Raw genomic sequence first — 22,677 nt, 5'->3', positions numbered from 1 at the left:
TGATTATGTAACTATCTCTTTGAATGATATTTTGGAACATTAAGAGTAAGAAAAACATGCATTTTCCTTTTTTGCACTCCTAGCACATAACAGAATGACTTTCATGTAGTAAGCAATCAATCAATCTTTTAACTTAATCCATGAGTGGCTGGCTTGGATGAAGTTCTCAGAAATTAGCCTTCAGGATAAGTGATGAGTTTACGTGTATGTGTGTATGATTTAAATTTCTTAACATATATCTTTCTGTAACAAAATGCTATTTTTTCAAGTTGATTGTGAAATATTAGTTATCATAGCAAATATTTTTTTTCACTAGTTTGTATTTAGTCTCATTACAACCATGAAGAAATTACCCCTAACATTCCCTAGAGGTGCACACTGGAAAAGTATTTTCCATTATACCAAATAATAATTTTTTGAACAAGTTCACATATTTAAAAAAAGACTAATTAAGCCTCATTTTTTTTACCTATTTCAGATAATCCAAATAATAACCTTTTTATAACCTTGACAAATCTGTGAATGTTAATAAGCTTAAGAGGGGGAAATGGAAATGGAAACCTTTCTTCGATAATGGAAAAACCTAATGATTTTATAAATAAGAAACACACTTCTTAGCATAGCTCCTTTAATTAGCTCAATCCCGCCTATGAATTGAGAAGCTCCAAAAATATCACCAGTTACATATTATAAAAATGCCCTGTATTTTGCTTATAGACACTATTTCTATAATCAGCTCAATTTGTTTATATGCCTAGTTGTGTCTTTGCACAACTCTCTACCCACCCCCTGTACACGTTGCTTATAATGAAATTTAATCTCTCATATTCCATCAAGAATGAAAACTAAGGTGAAATAATTCAGTAATGTTAGTTTTCTTCCTTTATTTCTGACCTTCATGATGTAGAAATGAAGGCATAATTTCCTGTGTTAGTCAGTTATAGATGTATTTTTGCTTAATATAATAATTCAAAAACACCATAGAATAATGGAAGTCCACAGCAGTATCATATTATTAACTTACTAAGAAGTAAAGCATCTTTTCTAATCAGTATTTCATGTAAGATGAAGAGCATTTGGCATAGACGTATCACCCTAAGTGGGTTGTCATCATCAAGAGCGTCAGGTTAATCTGAGACTTCCCTAAGTAGTGTAAATAAGTTATGGCACGTGCTCTGATTTCTTTCAGATATTGCTTCCCATGCTACTAACGTTATGATACTAATCAGAACAATAATATCGAAGAACTGGTGGTACCTAATCCAATACAAATATATTTTTAAGATTAACATAGACAAAGTGTATTATTTACAATATTATCATGAATAATAGAGACACATGAGTGAGTCAATTTACTGACAAATACTTTATGTTATTTTATTGAGCAAATTGACATGCCAGTTATAACGTTAAGTTTATCTCTGTATGCGAATTGTCACTAAAAATATGCACTACAATATTAAAATATTTATATAGCGAAAAGTTGGAAATAAGAAAATGCCTCCCAGCAGTAGACAGTAGCATATTACACAGTAATGGGAATTAATGATCTAGCATTAAACACAGCAACATAGATCCATCTCAAACCATAAGCAAGAGAATCCAGGCACAATGGTTAACAACTGCATGGTTCCATTTATATATAATTTTAAAACAGGAGAACCTAATCTTTAGTGTTGGAAGTAAGCATAGTGTTTACCTTTCAAAAGGTAGTGGCTCCAATGGAGTAGGAGGCATTATGGGTCAGTGGAATATTGTTTTCCTTGACTAGAATACTAGTTACACAGCTGTGCTCAACATTTCAAGAATTTATACAACTGAACATTTCTGATCTTTGAACTTTTATGCATATATGCTATATTTCAAAAATGTATTCCAAAGCATATAACTAACACTGAGCGAAAGCATCTGAAGTTTCAATAATATTCACAAGATACAGAAAAAAACTTATTACAAGTTAAGAAAAATAATTTACATTTATCTAATAATTAAGCTCCTATGTCTTTTTTCCTTTTAGAAACTCTTGGTTTGTTAAAAAATAAAGAATAAAACTAAGAAAAGTAATGCTAACTCAACACTATTATTTAGACCAGGAGAAATTATCACTTAATATAGGATACAATACATTGAATCAAATGGGTAGAAATTAAGGACTTGTTTTAATCTTTTGTTTCATTGATTCTGAATAAGAAAACAGAAATTATTTGCTCTTGTATAAATGTGTGTTGAACTGCAGAGATATGTTTTTCTCATGTTCCACTCAATTGAATTCCAGGAGAGTATACTGACCTCATTTTAATTAGTAAACATTTTCATGGTGCATTGATTTTAATATTTTGTGAATTTGTATGTTATTTTAAATAAATTACTCATAACCTTGCTGACCTCCTTTTTCTTGACGTGATGTATGTTTTATTATTTTCATGAGTGTTTTTATAAACTATAATTAAAAAACTGGTTATTTTATTGAGTGTACTTAAGATTTTTGTAAGTATTCTTGAATCCTATTGAAATAATGCTTCTCTGGGTATCTTACAGAGTTTCAATTACATTTAATTTCTATTTAAATATTGAGTTCATTAAAAAATGCCAGACTAATGCCTCTGCTCTAGTAGAATGAAGAAAATATATATAAAACACATACATGTATATGTATATTTTGCATATATATATACATATATAAATATAAATATATAAACTGGGTAAGAAATAAAAGCAACAGGATGGTATTATCAAAGATATGATGTTTGTGGTTCCATTTCCAGAATGCTCCAGACCTTATCTTTGCAAGAATTTGGAAGGATGGTGCAGTCTCAAAAGAGCAATTTCCACTTTAAGTAGGCACTCAATTGAGTTAATATTGACAAAAAAATTTTTCCCAATTCTATAGTTTTATTATCTTAAAAGAAATAGTTTCATTTAATATAGTTGTATTGGGTTGGCCCTAAAGTTCATTTGGCTTCTTCCATAAGATGTTACGGAAAAACCCGAACAAACTCTTTGACCAACCCAATACTTGCACTGTGTAGTCTCAGTCTCTTCTTATTGTCATGGTTCCACCCTCTTGTTCACAATAATGACATATTACCTAAAATATCTTGGACTGCTAATAACCGATAGTTTATCAAAATTCAGTTAAAGATGAGAATCATGAAAAATATCCAGAGACCTCAAATATTTTAACTTAAAACATTTGTCTGTGCATTTATTCAACAAAATAACAGTGTTTTATGCAACATGGGAGAATTTTTCTTTGTAATACTACTGCTGATTACAGTTCTGACTCATCTTTCGAGCATAAATCATCTATAATTCAACATCTACAGTTTCCAATTCAGCATTCTTTAGAGTATCGTGTGTGCGCATTTTTATCCTTTAATAGTTGTATGGCACAACTGGTTTTAAATTCAGTGCCATGACTTTTCAAGAATTCCAAAAGATTTGGTATTTTTTATAGAAACATTTATTCTCTTTCTTTTTATTTGGTTCATGTAAGATTTAATTAAGTTACGTAACTGCAATAACAAGGACAGCAGGCATTAATCAGTTTGGGAACAAATATGACTAACTCTCAAACATACAGCTCGACTGATGACAGTGGAGGCCACCAACATATTAGAGAGTGGAGCACGAGGAGTGAGAACACAGAGCACCAAGAGCATCATTCCACATGCTTTACAGAAGAAATGGAGTTCACTTGTTGATCCAGTGAATCCACTGCATTGAGGTCGATTAAGGCAAGTTCCAACTGTACATGACTCTCATTTTTATTAAAATCTGAACATATATTTTTGGGTCAGAAAATGTGAATATTTTCCATAAAGTATATCTCAAAGTCCTAAAAGGATAACTAAGACTCTAAAGGTTTTATTTCAACTGCTGCGGCTGAAAAGCCTGGGGGTGTGAAGTGACCATGGAAAATTTAGAATCACTGTGAGATTCAATGTCATTATCACCCAAAGGACAAATCACCTGAGGGTTTGGCTGATTCTATCTTCACACTTAGCAGCACAAATACTACGGCAATGTCAGCACAGCTCCAAATAGGCAACACAAAGAGGTCAACATGATCCGAAATATGCACTTCTCATAAAGAAATACCTCTGCTATCTGGCTTCCTTTGCCTTTTATCCTTTTGTCAAAAATAATTTAGAAAAAGATTCAGAGATGCAGTGAGTTAATGTTATAGGAAAAACATTACCATGCAACACTGCCTGGTAATTTTTAAAATACCAAAACAAAACAAAACTTTAAAATATTTGAATCTTGGAGACATTCTAATTTGCCTGAGACCAGAAGGATTGAAATAACTGACAATATAGCTGCATATTGATGATCTAGAGATGGAACCTTATTAGGTCTTAGATAGTACATCCAGTTGAAGAACAGAAGCAAAATCCAGAGAACTTCCCTTGTAGAATAAGAGCTCCAACAAGATTCTGTGCATAACCATGCCATTAAAGGATAATGATTCCTTTCATCTTGTAGTAAAATTGATGACCGACTTAAAAGCAACTTTTGTTTTACTTTTTAAAAATTTAAGTATAGTTGATTTGCAATATTATATTAATTTCGGGTGTATAACATAGTGATTCAATATTTTTATAGTTTATATTCCATTTAAAGTTATTACAAAATAATGTCTATATTTCCCTATGCTGTACAATATAGCCTTGTTGTTTATCTATTTTATACATAGTAGTTTGGATCCCTTAATCACATACCCCTATTTGTCCCTCCTCAATTCCCTCTCCCCACTGGTAACCAGTTTGTTTTTTATATCTGTGAGTCTTTTTGTTTTGTTATGTACATTCGATTCTTTTATTTTTTTGATTCCACATATGTGATAACATACACTATTTGTTTTCCTCTGTCTGACTTACTTCACTAAGAATGATACCCTTTAGGTCCATCCACATTGTTGCACATAGCAGAATTTCATTCTTTTTAAGGCTGAGCAATTAATATTCCATTGTAAATATATACCTCGATGGACACAAGTTGCTTCCATATCATAGCTATTGTAAATAATGCTGCTATGAACATTCGGGTTCAGGTATCTTTTTGAATTAGTATTTTCATGTTTTGGATATATAACCAGGAGTGGAATTGCTTTATCATATGGTAATTCTATTTTCAGTTTGTTGAGGAAACTTCATAATGTTTTCCATAGTGACTGCACCAATTTACATTCCCACCAACAGTGTACAGGGGTTCCCTTTTTTTCACAACCTCACCTCACCAACATTTGTAATTTTTAGACTTCTTCATGATAGCTTTTCTGTCAAGTGTAAGTGATATCTCATTTTGGTTTTGATTTGCATTTTCCTAATGATTAGCAATGTTGAGCATCTTTTCAGGTAGCTGTTAGCCATCTGTATGTCTTCTTTGGAAAATTTTCTATTCAGGTCTTCTGACTGGTTTTTAACCAGATTGTTTGTTTTATAGATATTGAGTTGTTTGAGCTGTTTTTATATTTTGGACATTAATCCCTTATTGGTCATATCATTTGCAAATATTTTCTCCCTTTCAGTAGGTTGTCTTTCCAATTTGTCAATGGTTTCCTTTGCTGTTCAAAAGCTTTTAGTTTAATCCGATAACTTTATCTGAAATGACATTTGTAAACAGAATACTTGAGATAGTGCTAAAAGGATAAAAAAGTCTGCTTTTGGCAGTAATGGAAAATGAACTTAACTTACAGAATATGTTCCATTATAAAATGTTAAAGTAAAATATCACAGCATACCAAAAGATCTTTGTATTTGATTTAGTACTACTGTCATTGGTGGTGGGCATGACTTATTAAAGTAGTAAAATAAATGTGTAAAACTTGATATGAGAAATTATGTAGCATTTATTATGCTAAGCCAGTTTCTATAATAGAAACCATTATAGACATGGTCAAATAGTATTAGAGATTACAAATTCTAGACAATTATTACTATTTTATTAAGAGAAATTAAAAATTGCAAACAGAAAATGTTTTTTGAGGGGAAGATGCATTTCTAAATAAGATCAAATAAATTATAGTTACGTTTATGTAGATGGATGAATCAGGTAAACTTATGGTGGAAGTTTAAAAATAAATGAATTGATGAGCATCAGTTCTATACAAAATTCCAAAGGGAAAAATTTCAGAGTTATTTCTAGCTCCTACTGCACAATAGTTCTCAAGAAAAAGATGAGAAAGTCAACAAGTATGAAGTGGAAAAGGTATGAAAAGGAACTACCAGCTATCCAAAACACTATGCAACATGCTTCATTTACATGTATCTTAATGGACATAATTAATTAGAGATTTAGATTTTTGCTGTGCAGATTTATCTCACTAAGGACATAGGTTTGTGGCTGCTGGTAGAAAATAATAAAGCATACAACTAATAAATAATAAATAATATCTCCTAGGGATTTTTTAGTTTAGAGAGTACTTTCAAGTGCCTTGTTTCATTTAATTATTATAATAGCCTTGAGAGGTAATATTACAGCTTATTTATTGAATAGAAACCAATGCCTCATGAGTCCAGTGGAGGCCAGATTTCAGAAGCGAGATTTTGTCTCCAAAAGAACCTTGTGAGTAAGGCAAATCTTTCTAGCTGGAGCACCACAGATGCTGGCAGTATAGCAAGAAGACTGAAGATGGGAACTAAATCAGATATGATAGAAGTGAAAAAGGGAAAACCTGAGAAGTAAAGTAGGGGTAGAAGGTAATTATAGGTCTAACAACAAAGTTAATTTTGTTTGCTTCTTTTATTTATTATTTTATGATAATTTTTATTTTATTTTATTATTTACATCATTTAAAATTTTTATTTAAAAAAAATCATGCAGAAAATAGTCATTGAGTACTCACTGTGTGCCAGACCCTCTCCCAGACTCTGAGCATACAGCAGAGAATAAAACAGACACAATCACTCCTGTGATGGAGTTTACATTCTTATGAGGATAAAAAACAACAGCAACAAAAACTGAATAACTTAATGTGAGATAATAGTAGGGCAATGAAGAAAAATTCAGTAGACTAAGGGAATATAGAGTTAGACGTGTGCTCTTTTAGATAGAGTGGTGAAGAAAGCCCCTTCTGAAGTTATAATTCTTGAACAAAATAGAATAAAAGGAGTATAAGAGGAAGCCATGATAATATCTACGAAAGAGTGTTATCTACAGGTGGATCAAGGAGGTGCCAAGTCCTGGGCTGGAGCAAGAACTCATATTCAAATAAGAGCAGTGAGGGCAATGACTAGATAAGGGAGAAATGAAATGTAGAAATGTACTTGGCAAAGCAGCCAGAGGTCAGATCTCATAAGGTTTTCAGACCATGATAAGAATCTGAATTTTATTTTTTGTTTAAGAGAAATTTGGAGAACTTTGATAACAGCAGTGAAAAAATATTATTTCTATTTTTACATAATCACACTGGCTACCTTATGGGGAGGAGACTACTGTGGAATAAGTTTGGAAGTAGGGAAATCAGTTAGGATAGGGGTCCCCAACCCCCAGGCCATGGGCCGGTTCTGGTCCGCAGCCTGTTAGGAACTGGACCACACAGCAGGAGGGGAGTGGCGGGCGAGTGAGCAAAGCTTCATCGGCTGTTCCCCATCGCTTGCATTACTGCCTGAATCATGTCTTCCACGAAACCGGTCCCTGGTGCCAGAAAGTTGGGGACTGCTTAGTTAGGAGACTGCAAAGAAAAAATTATTTGCCTCGTAAGGGTATATTTGTGGATTCAACCCGTGCGGTGGCAGTAGAAGTGACAGGTAGTCATATGCAGAAAATATTTTCAAGGTTGAGCCAACAGGATTTGTGATGCATTGGATATTGGTTACTAGAGAAGAGAAGAGTCAGGTATGCCAGTTAATCTTATAATCTGAGCAAGCAAGTGAACAATGATGCCGTTCATTGAGATCAGGACCCTAGATGAAGAGCAGATTAGAAGAAATTCAAAGTTTTTGTCCAAGATATGTTACATTTGTGATGTTGACCTGAATGAAAGTAACAACCTGTTAGAGGAGTCAAGGTTGTTTACTGGGATTTCCCTGGTGGCGCAGTGGTTAAGAATCCGCCTGCCAATGCAGGGCACACAGGTTCGATCCCTGATCCAGAAAGATCCCATATGCTAGGGAGCAACTAAGCCCGAGCACTGTAACCACTGAGCCTGTGCTCTAGAGCCTATGAGGCACAACTACTGAAGACTGCATGCCTACAGCCCGTGGTACGCAACAAGAGAAGCCACCACAATGAGAAGCCCGTGCACCGCAACGCAGAGCAGTCACCGCTCGCCACAACTACAGAAAGCCCATGAGCAGCGATGAAGACCCAACCAAATAAAATTAATTTATTTATTTTTAAAAAGATTGTTTACTAATTTTTAGAACTTGGAAGAAGAAAAATGACCAGTTACAAAGGGTTTTAAAGAGTGGGCAGTGTGATGGGTGGAAAAAGATGAAGAAAGTAAAGACTGTGTAAACCAAGTGAAAAGGAAAAAAGAAATTGTTAAGGAGAGAATAATTAATAAGCTATAAAATGCTCCTAGACGTTGGGTAAATTGATGAAGCTTGGTCTGTGGCTTTGCAAACAGAGAATAAAGAATAAGAGGCAATTTGTGACATAGTGGAGACAGAACTTGAAGTGAAGTATGTATAAGTATGTATAAGACAGAATGGTAAGGGAGTAGAGAGGGGGAGTATGAACAGTTATTAGGAAAAGGTTTGCCATAAAGTGAGACAGGAGACAGAGACAGAGGGAACTGTAAAGTCCAGGGAAGTGAAGATGGTTTTTATTTGTTTGTTTTTGTTTTGTTTACGGTACGGCTTTGAAATCTTTCCATGATTTGCATCAAGATTTATAATGGATCTAAGTAGACTGGGTTTTTTAAGTTTTGGCTAGACATGGAGCTGGGGACAGGTAAGGACATGCAGTCAGGTATGGGTAAAATATGTGATGTGCAGAAATAACTGCTGGAAAAAATAAGGTTCATAACTTTTAGGAATATCAAAACATTCTAAGCAAACTAGAGAAATTTTAAGGAGACATAATGTCTGTTGTGAAAATTAACTTAAATTCTAAAATACAGGTAAAGTTTTCAGTACAACTCTAGGAACATAATAAATGCTGAAAATGAGAGATATTAATTACAGTGGTAGTTTTAACATATATCCACAGTTTTACGAAATAATTTAATTTCCCTCACCCCCTGCTTTGAGTGTAGGCTGAACTCCCTTCTCACAAGCAGAGAATGGAAAGGGAAAAGCAGTGACTTTACAGTGGGACACCACCCTAACCACGTGATCAGGATTAACCTCCCTAGTAAGAAGTCTAGTTGGTACCATGACCTGCTGTTAAAATACCAAGAGAAGGGCACTTCACCCGTGGTGTTTTTCTCAAAAATTCATACTTTTAAGTGAATCATGACACAACAGAAAACCCATTCCAGAATGATTTGGAACATTCTGTAAAATACCTGACCATACTCTTCAAAGTATAAAGGTTATGAAAGAAGAGATACTGATAAATTGCCACTGATTAGAGGAGACTAAGGAGAAATACAAATCAAATACCTAGATTGGATCCTGAAACAGAAAAAGACAATAGTGGGACAATTGGTAAAATCTAAATAAAGTCTGTAGTTTAGTTAATGGTATTGTGCTAAATTTAATTATTAATTTTGATGTTTGCCATGATTATATAATATGTTAACATTACAAAAATCTCAGTGAAGGGAATCTGGTAATTTCCTGCACTATCTTTGCTACTTTTCTGTAAAATGTAAAATTATTTACAAAAAATTTTTTAAAAGTAAAACACAAAGCAAAAGAAAACTGCTGTGTGATTCTAACAGGCAGACAGGGCTGAGATTCACTGCATTAAGATTACATCTAAATAATTAGGTTTAAACAAGGCAAGTGGACTTAACAAACATTTTTTTATTTAAAAAAAGATAAGTATTTTTATAATTACCACCATTTTCATCACCATCATCATTTTCACCATTATTTACATTATAATATTGTTATAATATTATAAACGCTATCTAATATAGACCATCCTTAATGAATTATCACATATACTCCCTGTTTGATGTTTGTAAATGGCTTAGAGCACTGCCCAGCACATATTAAGTATTGATCTACATATTTTAACTACTGACAATTTCTGTAAGAAGTTTTCATAAATGTCATAAGAGTAGCTGTGGGATTTATTTATATATGTATACTACTCTTGCTATTATATTAAAATAAATCCTGCCATGAATAATGATTTTTTAAAAATATCCTGATACTCCTAGAGTGGAACCTGAAAGAAAATATTCATGAGAGGATGTACTGCTGGGACTTTTATTCTTTATTCCCCATTCCTCTGATCACAGCCCACCTTCTTGAGCTCCAGAAGCCATTCGCAAAGAACACAGAGGTCCCAAGCTATAGAAGAGATTGGGTAAGACAAAGAAGATTCTTCAAGACAAAGAAGAATTTATCTTCTTGGTTTGTAGAACCACTAATTCTACCAAGCTTCCAATCTCCTTGGAAAGGTTTAAAACTACTTCCTGTTTTGTGTGTTACACAGGTATTCCATTAATATGACAGACTCTATTCTGTTTTATAATTATTCTGTACAAATCATCTCTATTCAGAAACTAGAAAGCAAAGAGAGACCTTATGTTGCACTAACCTATTAAGTCCACTCAATAATCTTGCTTTGGGTGATATGATAAAAGCAGGATTAAGGAGGTTTAACTGAGCGTGCCACTTGGTATGCTGGATTAGACATCACAGTCCAATATGAAAGCTATAAAGCATAACTAATATTTTCCTTTTAAGGGAAGCAACCGGAATTGTACTAAGGGTGCTGATATGAATATCAAGAAAACCCAGACACAATCTCTGATTCAACATCTCAATTGTCAACACAGTGATTATTTTAACTGAAATAATTTAAACAGATAAAATTATAAACAGATGAGTGATTATTTTAATTGAAATAATATAAACAGATAAAATTATAAACAGATGAACTTAATCGCATCACTGACAGAAGTGTATTTTAGTAGAAATGAAATACAGGAGTCACAGTATAAGCGGTGGAAGAAAATGAATTGATATTTTACTGAGAGAGATGCTTCTACTAATACATGATAAATGTAGGTGCAATATTCATTTATACATGAGAGAACAGCATTCCCCTGACTTCCCTTAAGGGAGAGTCTGCTGTATTTCCATGAGTAAGCTCAATCAAGTAGTCAGAGATCAGAAAGTAGAGCTGCCTTTCTAAGAAAGAGCTCAAACAGGTACCTAAATAAAAGACTGTGTTCTTTCTAGTCTCATGATTCAAATATTTGTCTTCCACTTGACTTATTCAAATTGATAATCATAGTTAATAGAGTTATATATAATAGTGCCTGTCACATGTCTTTTGTTTTCTATTTGATGTTTGGAATCTTCTCAAATAGATATTAATTATAATTTTCAAGATGATGTCATATTCAATTAACACTGTTATGGAATGGTGGTTCTCACTTAATGTAAAAGAACATACTTCATGAAACAACAAGGAGAAGGCTGAACTTTGTGTCCTGTGTAAATGGTATCAATGGTTCTGTCAACTTAGCTGTTTATGAGGAAGACTTTATCTAGCCATTCAACAGGTATTTATTGGGAACCAACTAATTGCTGCACTCTCCTGTAAAAGATGCAACTTCAATTAGGCCACAATATGTCTTTGAAAGGAGCTACAGAAATTGTTGAAAATGTGCTTTCAAAAATCAAAATGGAACCTCTACAAACCATATCTCTACTACCTTAAAATCATAAATGCATTGATCATCTCCGTGTGCTGGTAATCCAGTTCATCAGTGATGACGGATTTACAGACTTTATAGATTTATAGAGTTACAGACTTGGGGTAACTCAAGAGAAATGCAGGGCAGTGCAGCTAAGCTTTGAGATTCTAGTCCAGAAGTAAAGAGAAGATGTTAATCACCTTACACCTTTTTCTTGCTAAAAGCTTATAGTATAAAAATCTTTACATCATAGCCATACACCCTTTCTAGGAACAGAAGCTAGGCAGATGACAATATTTTTCAACATGGATTTCTGGCAAACTGCTACCATGAGAAAGCCAGGAAGCAGAGTTTTTAATGCATTCCATGTCAATTGAACCTTGTTATTCTTTTGCAGGGAAGTTAATTTTACCCCACTGTTATGTAAACCTATCTTTAAAATACTTTCTTGGGCCGGTATATAACTCTTTTTGTAGCTCAAATTACAAATGAATCTAAGCTTATTATTGATAATTTAGGGAAGGAAATAATGTGTTTTGTAATTAGTGGGCTCTAGGCCACAACAGTAAATCAAAAATACCCTTGTTGTTGTTTTATTACTGACCTATCTAAAGTTATACTCCAAAGAAAAATGGTTCTTAATCAGAGAAAACATAGTATGCAACAAGCCTGATGCCAGTGTTTGCCAGGCTCTTCTTTTATGGGGGTGGGTAGACAGGAAAGTCATAGGTAAGGTCAGCATTATTTAAATTAGATGTTTTAGGCAAGAGAATACCATCATCTAGGTCTCTTTGAACTTATACTTTGGGCTGAAGTAGCACAATAAATACTAAGTATAATTCCCCTTTCTCTTTCTCAGCTAATATGATTCTTTTCCTCTGACTTGTGCCTTGCATATACATTGTTACTTCATAAAGGAAGAGTCCCACTGATTTATGAAAAAAATTTAAATTTAATTTAATTATTTTTTTATACAGCAGGTTCTTATTAGTTATCTACTTTATACATATTCATGTACCTATGTCAATCCCAATCTCCCAATTCATCCCACCACCACCACCCTCTCCCAATTTATGAAAATTATTTTTAAACACAGGGTCTCAGTATCAGAGACTTAATAGACAAAAACATTATAAAATATAGACATAAAAGAATTGAAAAAGGAAATGATAAACATCTAACCAAAATGCCAGTGTTTTCACTAAAACAAGTAACTCAACAAACAAGAATTTAACTTATTCGACATGAAAAAAGTCAAGAATATGAATTCTACATAGAAATTATTCCTAATTTTTCCTCCTTTCTAGATCTGTAACTAAGATCTACTTCTTAAAAGTACTATGACAAACCTGACTTTGAACCGTAGGAAACAAATGACTGCAAAGAGTTGTGCTAATTAGCGAAATTCAAAAGGTACAATTTTGTGGTTGGTTCTCCAATTATTTAGTTTTCTTTCTATTCTAATCTTCAGTCTATTTCATCATTCATCAAATCAGCAAATGGCATAATTAATAAGCAAAATAAGCCCTGGCAGGCTATTGCTATAAAATACAAAGCAAAAGTGACAGGAAACATGTTAGTAATGAGGCTACATCAAGGTTTAATGGTGGCCTGCAACATAATGTTGTTATTTAATCATTTTTAGTTGCATTCAATATTCCCATTACACATAGGCCATAATGACCTATCTAGGAGTTGCATGGTGGCCAAATGAATCACATCTGAAAAACACAGGAAGACCATGTTGTCAGGGTTAAGCTGGAGATGAGAACACTTGTGTAGGAAGTCATCCTTCTTGGGAGCGCAGAAGAGCATTAATCCATTACACCAGAATGTACATAAATGACCTCCTCTGTGCAAATTTAGAATCTCTTGCAGAATAACCACGGGATTATGTCATGCTTGCACATAGGAAACAAGGCTATGAGCTTCTCAAGCACTATGACCAAGATCTATGTAACTGATTTACAGCCTACAGTGCAGTGTGTATCATAAGCTATGGATTAGCAAATGTGAAATCAACCTACATACTAATAAGGGAAAGAAAGTGATTCAAAAGTAGGAAATTGGAGTGGGGGAAAGAATAGGAGATAAATGATAGGGCGCAATTACCTGATTTTTAGATGGAGCGGTAACTGGCACCTAGGAGCTCTAGATTCGAAAGGGAAGGACGTAGGAAGGCGAAGTAGACTTCAGGCCTTTCATATAAAGATCTAGCTCCTAGCAAGCTTATTTCTAAATGTCCAACTGCAGGGAAATAAATTATTATTAAAATTTAAGCATCCAATGGAATCTATGTCTATGTGACCAGATGAGATATTTCAAGACAGAATGCAGGAACAAAGCTGCTGTCACTAGTTATCAATTCATGTCATAATAATAATGTAAAGGGTTTGGCATTCAGCCACCATCAGAGTTGTGTGTTCTTTAAGGAGTCTTCTTTTATCCGTGAATAATGCAGAAATGTTACCGGTTTTTTTTTTTTTAATTCTTAGTTGATGACTTATATTTACAAGATGGCTTGTCAGTGTTGTAATGACCTGGGGTTGTGCAGTGTAACAGAGCTGAGGTAGGCTCTGTTAACCAACTTCACAGCTGAGGACAAAACAGATAGATGAGATCATTCTGTGAGCAGAGTCTTCTGTAAATGTGAGACCCAAGATCCCGCTTTGTTCAGCAAAAAGACGTCCCTGGCTAACACTAAGGAAGTTTCATGGGGCATTTTGGTTAAATTTCTGAAAAACATCCAGAGAGCCACAATTCAAGGTTTCAGAAATTCATGAGTCTGAGACCTGTGAACACAGCATCATGTTTCACCAATAATGGAATTCAGAATGTCCACTGCATATAAAGAAGTGTCTGTGTCTCTAACAGCAGGGTAGCTGAAAGTATCCATAAGCCAATTAGTCTCCCTGCATTTTAGATTTGCTCTGCATTGCTATTTCAACAGCTCATTACTACGTTAATGAATACAGCTTCAGAGGCAGGCATTTCTACAATCGGTGATGGTTCGACCTCTCCAAAAGTGAGCACCTAATTACTCCTTCATGTGGAGCACTGATTTAAAGGTTACTGCTCTTTCTCTAAGCAGGATGTAAAACTTCTTATTGACTCACCTGGATTTAGAATAACAATAGGGGTTGTCAGTGCTTAATGACTAGATTCTTTTGTTGTCAAAATATGTCTGTAATTTTAAGTTCTAACTGATCTCTCTACAGGAATATTTTATATGCACAGAATCTAATATTTGGTCATTTGGCCTCAGAAGCTAAAATGTAATATTTCAGAGTGTCTGATGCACACCAGGCATAAAATAAACATTTTTCAATAAAATGATAAAAGCTAAGTTAAAGACAGAAAAAATCAAGCAATAAAAATAAGTAATTGTGTATATTATGTGATTTAAAATATCAGAGGTATCTATAAAAACAATGAAAAATTTAACAGATGATTCAAGTAATAAATAGCTTTGATATTTCTGTTATTCAGATTTTTCAAACTTAAACATTGCTTTCATATATATTTTTTGTTGTTTCTTTTTCTTTTGTTCATTTCATTTTGAATTTTGTTGTTCTTTAGTCTTGGCTACATTTGGCTCTAAACACAAGCCTAGGACAATGTAAATAGTTTTTTTCTGACATTGTTCATAGAAATAATACAGAATTCAGTGTAGTAAACTATCTGTCAAGATCAAATACAATGTTCTTCTAAGAAATGCTGTGTAATAAACTCTTTCCACAATCATGAAATTATCTCAAAGCAGTATATGTACTCCCATGTTCACTGCAGCATTATTCACAATAGCCAAGATATAAAGATATAGAAACAACCCAAGTGTCCTCCCGCAGATGAATGAAGATATGATTTTATATATATACATATATATAGAGAGAGAGAGTGCAATCCTAAAATATTATTCAGCCTTGAGAAATGAGAAAATCCTGCCATTTGCAACAATATGGATGAACACAGAGGACATTTTGCTAAGTGAAATAAGCCAGACAGAGAAAGATAAATACTGTATGATCTCATTTATATGTGTGATCTTAAAAAAAAAAACCCACCTCATAGATGCAGAGAGTAGAATGGTGGTTATCAGGAGCTGGGGTTGCAGGGGGTGGGGGCAGGGAGGGTGGGATGGGTGATACTGGTCAAACTTGAAGTCATGTAAGGTGAATAAGTCTGGAGATCTCATAGACAGGCATGATAAGTGTGTGAGTTATCAACACACTCATAAAAATGTGTTGAGTACTGGGAATATGCTAAGAGAGTAGATTTCAGATGCATTCATCACAAAAAGAAATGGTAACCATGTCAGAAGATGATCTGTTAGTCAGCTTGACAGTGATCACTTCACTATCTATGTATATCATATCATCATCTTTTATGCCTTAAACATATATATTTTTTTAATTTAAAGTATATATTTAAAAAGATTACTAGAGTACTTGACAATTTGGGCTATGTTTTTCAAGGAATTTGTTGATTTTATGGAAGTTGCCAATTTATCATTATAAAAGTATTTGAGAAAAGTAATGAACACAGCTAAAATGCTGTCATCAAATGAAATTTAATTTTTTCATTAATCAGAATTATCGAAATCATTAATAACCTGAAAGTGCTTTCTAAATCAATATTCGATCTTCTTAACTTGATATTCTGGTGTTTCAAATGATCAGTGCACAAGAGGACACTTTTGCTGACCCTTGGTTTACCCCAAAGCCATAGGCTTTAAAGAAATTGAGTCAGATTGCAGATTCCGAGTCAGTGGCCTTGAAACAGCTATAGCTACGCTTATCACCTGACACATCCATCAGGCACTACATGTGATTGATTTCACTGTTTCTGAGGTTTTGGAACTGATCACCAGAGTGAAGGACTTTTCTGTCTGCATTAAAGCACAAAGTCATTTTAAAGACCAATTTTAGGAAGGTGAGCGATAACTGTCATCAACAAGGCAAATTTCCAAACCACTTGAAAAGTGGCTCAGGAGCCTCAAGTATGAGAAGAAGAACAGCCTTCAGGTGACTGCCTGGCACCTTTTCTTTCTTGGGAGCTCATGGTGCACTTATTAATATACTTGAAATTAAAGTCTCTGTTGACAATGACAGCTTTTCTTCCTTGTGATTTCGTCCGATATTTTGTTTCCCAGTGGAAGTACTGCATAGTTCCTTGAGTAAGGAAGCTTTAATAAAGCCTCGAGTTTTGCACTGCTGTACAGGATTTAATAGGATTTTCCTTCTTTTATTGTCTGTGTTCAAAAGTCAGATCTCTTTACATTTATTCAGTTCAAACAAGGAGGTTTGCACAGTTGATGTAACCTGACACAAAGCGCTCAGATTTGCAGAGCCCTCTCAGAAAAAGCAACTGTATGGATGAAGAGAGTAGCATGCAGCCCCACGCTTCCAGACCCTTCTACAAGAGCCACCTGTAAATAAACATTGTTGCTTTTACTTTTCTCTTTGCCTTGATACTTGCTTCTTTCCTATTCTCAATTACCTTGCTCTCCTTGTTTTTCTATTTCTATTCATATTCATTCATTTTGGAATTCACTTATATATCTAATCCTTTTGCTCACCAAACCAAAACTGTATACCTAATCTTAATGCTTCAGGTTTTATGCAGTTTTATGGCATTTACAGAAACGAAGCAATCATTACAACATAGAAACATTTTTTAAGAAGAGTAAAGGAAATAGCTTCTCCCCACTGAACCATTAAGTGTCAGAATATACAATCAGTTAAATAAAGTGGAATGACAGTTGATCTATTAGTCAAACAAACATGGCCTTGGATCCTAGGTTTCATCACTCATTTTGGCATCACAAAGCAACTTAGTTGGTCTATTTGCCTAATTCTCAGTTCCTCCTCCTTAAAGTGTGGAAATAAAGCCAACTAAATATAGTTGTAAAGATTAAATGATATAATATATGCACAATATCTGGTAAGGAGATTGGAACATAGTAGGTGCTCAGTGATTCCTTCGATTTTAATTGCTCCTGTAAGTGTTTGAACAAAGGAAATTTTGTTCTGATTGGTTCCTTAACACCAAGTCAATCTATTCCACAGCCCCCCACTTTTAGTATACCATCATAAAAACATTTTAAATAGGTAAAATTAGCTGTAAATTACAGTAAATGTTGTGTCAGAATCATTTTTATATCTTGGATAGTCTATTTTATACAAGCTGGGGTAGGTACCTATGAAGATTCTCTCTCTCTCCCTCTCTCATGCACATACACACACACACACACACACACACAAACACAAACACACACACATGCACACACACTCCTTAAAATCAAATGAGATGCACATATAAAGAGAAATGGATGTGCACTTATTCAGAGGCTATCGTAATGTGATATTTAATTTATGGCCTTATTTGATGTAAACTCTACAAAGAAACAATCAACGGAGAAAATATACATGTACAAAATGAAAACTGATAAACATAACTATGTGAACTCAAAAACTGGGTTTCACAATTCCCCAATTTTCGTAGTTTAAATACAGCTTTGGACAACTTTTTAGTGATCAATACCAGTTTGTATGTTGAAACAGTCAGAAGTTCCTGATATAGTCAGAATCTGTAAAGTGATTCAATAATCATGTTTCAGATTAATAAACAAATGGGTAGTATTGTTTTAATTCTCTAGTGAGATATTCACCAAAATGATTTGATATTCTGTATATACCACAGTCAACATTTCAAGTGAAAAATTTCTTTCTTATATTTATACCAAAAAGAAACATATAAATAAAACTACTGCAGAATAACTCCACTCTACGTTACATTATGAAATCAAGGTCATAAATATAGAATTGTGCATTCTGAAAGACTGACTTTAAATGGACTATTCCCTTTATTGGTATTAATTGCAAACTTGCCCACATATATAGCTAAAAAAATTACCATATATCTTGCAAAGTCCATTTGAAAACTATAATGAGAGGAATGTTTGTACAGCTGTACCTGAATCAGACCACTTCTACTATTAACAATCTAGCTGCATCTCCTTGGTTTTTTCCATCTGAACTGAAAGTTGCAGAGAGGGATAATCTAATTCAAAGAGCTCAAAGGAGACTAAAGTATTCATTGAGGTTGTTCATTTATTTCTGACAGGATTCAAATGTAGTTCCAGAAGTTTGAAAAGATTCTCTAATCATGTATGAAAACCAGTCGAAAAAAAAAATCACCATGCTTTGCATGTCATTATGCATTCTGAAAAAATTTTGTTTCAGATATGGGAATATCAAAATCAGCACAAATAAACCAGTAAATTCACAAAAATAGACCATAATGATTTTCCTTCATGTGTAATGTATGTTGCTCCCAAAAAATTATAGAAAATAATAATTTAATATTATGCGCTAAAGAAAAACAATTACACCCATTAAAACACCTGAAGCTCGCTTCAGTAAAACACACTGCACTGGAAGTCAGGGTATTGGATTCCAATTCTGAATTTGCCAAAAACTCTTTGAAAATGAATGAACTAGAGGAAGCCACTCACTGTTTTAAGACTTCACTTTTTGTTCTATAATAGGGGGTTGTGTGAAATGCTTACTTAGAGTACTTTTCAATCTTGTAATGATTAAAATTACTAAGTTATAAAGTCTAGTAATTCAGTAATGAGATGATGGAAAGGTTTTCTACACTTTGAGCAAACCTAGCATGCAAAATTCAAAATTTTACTTAGAAGTTCTTGAATATAAATTTAGTATTTTCTTACGTTTTGATTTATTTCTTATGTATGTATGTATGTACTTACCTTTTAAAATATAGAGACATTTTGCTCCATCATTCTCATAGCTACTAGAAAAGTAAAAATCAGGATATTCTGCCATCAGTTAGATGGAATTTACATTACGCTCCTCTTATCTTGGTCCTAGGAGTCCAACTGTTCCCTGTGAAATTCCCAGTATATTATAAAAACCTACCAGAACAGTATTCACATAAACCTGATTTTGAAGCCCACGTTATTTCCACGTACTGCAAAGCTTCCAATTAAAAATGCTTCTTTCCAAATTCAACTGGACTTTCATTTCTATCTAGAAATTCTTAGAATGTCAACTTGATTTCATTCCATCTTGCCTTTTTAGTAGCTGGTTTCATCAGCCATTTTCATGCATGTTTGTTCTTTTAACATTTCTATTTAGCAAATAGCACAGTGCTAAGTGCATACTAGAAGCTCAATAATTAATAGAATTTATTAGAAAAATTCATATTATTTCTCATTGCCTACTCTGTCTTTTTAAAGGCAATAATGATTTTAAAATATTATCCCATTAAGCCCAAAAAACCTCCCCATGAGTGGTCTCTGCTTGATAAAATTCCTTCTTTTCCCAGAATCCTAATTGCTTAATCTCTAACCATCTAGGTACATACTCTGTTGTTCTAATATGTCTCTTAAAATACTACTGACTTCTAAATGCTCAAATGACTGATATTTCCTTCAGGTCTCATTTTCTTGACTGTTCTACAAAAACTGTCTGGTGAGCATGCCTTCCTTAAGTGCTCTCCTCTCTTGCTTTCACAGCATAGCACTGCTATAACATATATGAATCTCTTCCACAACTTACAGAACAGATATAGAAAAAATTCTCTCATTTCTCCAAGTCATTGCTTAATTCTCATTTGTGTGTAATTGAGAGTCTCTCTCCGAAGTCCTGCTGTCCTCCCCAAAGATTTCTCCTGCACCCTAGGAGTTTGGGTATAGTCTTGCTTTCAAACGTCAGCCATCATGCTGCAGGCTCGGTGCTCGTTCTATCCTAATCCTTTTACTGCCAGTTTGAGCCTCCTTAGAACACCCACACTGCTCATCCATCGTTCCCAAAGTACAAACAAAGCTGAGTCTGGGGGAAGCCCATCAAACTCTAGGTCCTTAGATCAAATTTAAATCTGGATCCCCTTATGGTGGGCTTCCTTGGAAAACACAAGATCCCTTTTTTTTTCTAGCTGTCCTCTGTCAGAAACATACCAAGCTCTAAATTATTGAATCACAAAAGGAAAGGGGCAACCTCAGTCCTATATCCTTCTGGAGGCTCCTTGGCTTCTGTGCAGATTTCAGCCTCTCCTTCCTTCACCTATTTGCCCCAAGGGATGTTGGTATGAGGAAGGGAAAGCTTTGTTAGACCAGCAAAGATCCAGTGTCATGACTGATTGCTGAATTTGGATTTGCTAAACTAAAAGGAGCCAAACCCTGAGAGCTTACTTGGGTTTTCTGGATTTAGTCCTACTTCCAATCACTAAGCAGAAAAAAGTGTCTCCTCATCCCACTCAACTAGTTATGTTCTCCTTAGTCCAATCTGATGCTCTAAGGTGACATTCTGTATTATCCCAGACCTAAAAGAAGTTGGTGAGAAAGGAGCGGGGGTGGGGGAGGGGGGCAGGGAGGGGGGAATAGATAGATATTATAGATGATAAATAGATAGATAGATAGGGACATAGATACACAGACATAAATGTGTAAATACAGATGTAGATATACATCCTAACTAGTACTGTGCTACATGATTATGGCTCCCCATATTCTATCTATTTTTGGATACCCCACTTACTAAATGTAAGTATTTTCCAATATTCTATTCTTTGTGCATTTTTTTGTTTATCCTAAACAAACAGACAATCCCATCCACATCTACACAAAAGACTCCGAAATATATGTTTCTAAATTCTGTCTGGCTCTTGAGTCTCATCTCTCCATTTTCTTCCTGGAAAATCAGAATCAGACTTTCCAGTACCACGAACTCAATGTATTCTAAAACTTACTTACTATATCTTCACTTATCAGAGCATATATAGACAGAATCACCTTAAAGGGACAAAGTAAATGAATAAGTTCACAAATCAACAAGACTAGAAAGTTATCTAATCAAATAGATTAACTAAAGTAGCTAATCACAGAATGCTCCATTGAAAGGGAGGAAAGTTGCTATCCACAAAGGAGAAAGGTTAGTGACTGATAAAAGTTTGGCAATGCAATTAGAACAGTGTCCGCAGGGAAGTACCCCATGGACCAAGGACGTAACTTGTATGGTGTTAATGACGGGCATATCCTTTTAAGGGTGATGACAACATTAGGTTACTTTAGTGCAAGGACGTTACACATTTGAAACGTACATCTTCTTACCTTGTTGTGTTTTGTTTTCATGTTCACCAACCGGTCTCCTAATTATAACTTATTTTCCCATGCTGTGTTCCTATGGGGGAGAAAACACTACTCAGAAGATTGTATTTGGTTTCTCTGGCAGTTATACTTCTCATTCTTAATTAAATTGCTGACATTCTGATTTCATAGCTCAGTTTTAGGAGATTGGTTAATGCAAATCTATTACTAAAAGATGGTTCCAATTTCTGCTTAATGATGAAATTCAGTTCCTAAGCATCAAGATTGAGTGCCAACACGAACCATGGGAAATTCACTAAGAGCATTTTTAAAATGAATTCTGTGGAATATCAGGTGAAAACAAAGGTTTAAAAAGTACTATGCCTACTACTATAGACAATGTCTACTTTCAAATATCCCAATGTACATTAGCCTATTTTGAAAAAGAAAAGTCTTGCTAAAGACACATAACATTATTTAAGCCATTGTTTCCCAAACTTATGCTTACTGAAGATGCTTTATTTCTCTTGCAGCCTCTGGTTTTTAAGGTAATTACACCCTGTGAGTCCAAGAGAGATAGCCAGCTGTCAGACTTAAAAGGCACATGCCTTGTTCCTTTGACACATATACAAACCTGTGCAATAACAACCTGATCTCATATCACTCTGTTCTTACTTAATTGCTTTGTAGCATTTAGCATATCCAACTGTTTATCGACTGTTTCATATATGTCTCATTTCCTCATTTAGAGAATAAAATCATTATGATCAAGGATTAGATTAAACATTTCTTA

At 34.2% G+C, this 22,677-nt stretch overlaps 2 pseudogenes; one reads left to right on the top strand and one right to left on the bottom strand.

The window, feature by feature from the left end:
- The window catches only part of LOC101334140 (tyrosine--tRNA ligase, mitochondrial pseudogene), a 307,010-nt pseudogene that overhangs the window by 153,812 nt on the left and 130,521 nt on the right, over positions 1-22,677 (bottom strand).
- The window catches only part of LOC101333849 (serine/threonine-protein phosphatase 2A 56 kDa regulatory subunit gamma isoform-like), a 146,636-nt pseudogene that overhangs the window by 79,602 nt on the left and 44,357 nt on the right, over positions 1-22,677 (top strand).

The sequence above is a fragment of the Tursiops truncatus genome, chromosome 13, assembly GCF_011762595.2.
Source record: "Tursiops truncatus isolate mTurTru1 chromosome 13, mTurTru1.mat.Y, whole genome shotgun sequence".
Lineage (NCBI taxonomy): Eukaryota > Metazoa > Chordata > Mammalia > Artiodactyla > Delphinidae > Tursiops > Tursiops truncatus.
This window is presented reverse-complemented; position numbering and strand designations above follow the sequence as displayed.